We start from the raw sequence: 3,273 nt of genomic DNA, 5'->3' as shown, positions 1-3,273 counted from the left end.
TTTTTTTTTTTTTTTTTTATATATACTTGGACAAGACAAACTCTGGGGATCACCACAATTTCAAGTCATCCTGCAGTGGATATGACTGCCTCATCAAATTACAAATTATATGGTAATCCATCATGTGGTAGAGACATTTCATTAAAAAACACAAATGTCAACATAATTGTGGCAATAGACAAAAATCTGAGGATCACATGTCTTTAGGGTTGTACTCTGAGTATCATTAATGTATGCATCTATCCTAATGGCATTCCATCTGTCCTGCTAATGTGGCTAAAAAATAAGTGAGGAAAATATAAGAAACATAATCAGCAATTTAAAGATCTTTTCTTTCTTCCAGGTCCACAAACTGTGCTTGGCGTTTTACAAGGTTCCCTGAATGCTGAAGTTAAGTCTTACCAGGTTGTGTTTGAGGTGCGTAACGGAAATGAAGACTCTTCTTGAGATCACTTTTTGACATACTATCCTATGACATTTTTCAACATGCTATTTTATTTATTTGGCATACTACATTATCACTTTTTATCACTTTTTTTCGTAATACTAAACAAGTACTTTTTCTTCACTTTTTTGACATACCATACTGTGACTTTCATGGATAAATACTATACAGTGACCTTTTTTGACATACTACATTATAACTTTTTAGTAACTTTTTTGACATACTATGCTATGACTTTTATCACTTTTTACGACAGGCTATACTATGACCTTTTTTGACATACTATGCTATGACTATATCACTTTTTTTGATATACTATACTATGACCTTTTTTAACATACTAATCTATCAACTTTTTTCAACATACTATGACATTTTTATCCCTTTTATTTGACATACTATACCATCACCTTTTTATCACTTTTTTCGACATACTATACTATTTTTTAGAACCTTTTTCAACATATTATACTATGAGCTTTTTATCCTTTTTATTTGACATACTATACTATGACACTTTTATCACTTTTTTTCGACATACTATACTATTGCTTTTTGTATCCCTTTTTTCCATAGAGTATACTGAATTTTTTCACGTTTTTTTTAAATTCCTATACTGTCTTTTGTTTGACATACTATGCTATGACTTTTTATCAATTTTTTATGACATACTATACTGACATGTTTTGATCACTTTTGTCAACATACTATATTGTGAACATTTTTGACAAACTATATAATGACTTTTGATCACTTTTTTCAACTTACTATACTATGACTTTTTATAACTTTTTTGGACATACTATAACTTGTTTTGACATGCTATACCATAAATCTTTTTCGACATACTAAACTAAGACTTTTTATCCTTTTTTAACCCACTATACTATGACCTTTCTCGACATACTACTTTTTCAACGTACTATACAATGACATTTGTTGAACATACTATGATATGACTTCTATCACGTTTTACGACAGGCTATACAATGACCTTTTTTGACATACTATGCTATGACTTTATATCACTTTTTTCGATATACTATGACTTTTTTCAACATTCTATACTATATTTTTATCACTTTTTTTGACATATACTACAACCTTTTTCATCATACTATACTATGACCTTTCTCGACATACTATGACTTTTTACAACTTTTTTGACATGCTATACCATGATTTTTTTTTTGACATACTATACAATGACTTTTTTGTCACTTTTTTCGACATACTTCACTTTGACGTCTTAATGGCTTTTTCGTCATACTATACTACAATCTTTTTCAACATACTATTTACTATGATTTCTTTTATCACTTTTGGCAACATACTATACTAAGACTTTTTATCCTTTTTTAACATACTATACTATGATCTTTCTCAACATATTATACTATGACTTTTTCTACGTACTATACAATGACATTTGTTCAACATACTATGCTATGACTTTTATCACCTTTATTACAGGCTATACTATGACCTTTTTTTACATACTATGCTATGACCTTTTTTAACGTACTATTCTATCAACTTTTTTCAACATACTATACTATGACATTTTTATCCCTTTTATGTGACATACTATCACCTTATCACTTTTTTTCAACATTTTATACTATGATGTTTTTATCACTTTTTTCGACATACTTCACTATGACGTTTTAATGGCCTTTTCGTAATACTATACTATAACCTTTTTCAACATACTATTTACTATGATTTTTTTTATCACTTTGTCGACATACTGTACTGTGATTTCTTTTATCACTTTATTCGACATATGCTATGACCTTTTTATTTTTTTTCCGACATAGTATACTATGACTTTGTAAAGGCTTTTTGTCATTCTATACTATGAATTTTGTATCACCTTTTTGGCATTCTATACAATAACCTTTTTAAACATACTATACTATAACCTTTTTCAACTTTTTTCTCACTTTTTTGGATATACCATGGTATGACTTTTCATCACATTTCGACATACTATACTATGAATTTTTGTAACTTTTTTCGACATACTATAACTTGTTTTGACACGCCATATCATGACCTTTCTCGACCTACTATACTATGACATTTGTTCAACATACTATACTATGGCCTTTCTCAACATACTATACTATGACTTTTTACAACTTTTTTGACATGCTATACCATAATTTGTTTTCGACATACTATACTATGACGTTTTAATGGCTTTTGTCATACTATACTTTTTTCAGCATACTATTTACTATGATTTTTTTTATCACTTTTGGCGACATACTATACTATGACTTTTTATCCTTTTTTAACATACTATACTATGACCTTTCTCAACATACTATACTATGATTCTACGTACAGTACTATACAATGACATTTGTTCAACATACTTGGTATGACTTTTCAACTTTTATTACAGGCTATACTATGACCTTTTTTTACATACTATGCTATGACTATTTATCACTTTTTTTGATATACTATACTTTGACCTTTTTTAACATACTATTCTATCAACTTTTTTCAACATACTATACTATGACATTTTTATCCCTTTTGTTTGACATACTATCACCTTTTTATCACTTTTTTCAACATTCTATACTATGATGTTTTTATCACTTTTTTCAACATATTATACTACAACCTTTTTCAACATACTATACTATGACCTTTCTGGACATACTATACTATGACTTTTTACAACTTTTTGACATGCTATACCATGAATTTTTTTCAACATACTACACAATGACTTATTTATCACTTTTTTCGCCATACTTCAACATGACTTTGTAATGTTTAAACTAATATCAATTGCATGCTTAAATAAC

The sequence above is a fragment of the Etheostoma spectabile genome, chromosome 6 (assembly GCF_008692095.1).
Source record: "Etheostoma spectabile isolate EspeVRDwgs_2016 chromosome 6, UIUC_Espe_1.0, whole genome shotgun sequence".
Lineage (NCBI taxonomy): Eukaryota > Metazoa > Chordata > Actinopteri > Perciformes > Percidae > Etheostoma > Etheostoma spectabile.
Note: the sequence above shows the minus strand (reverse complement) of the source record.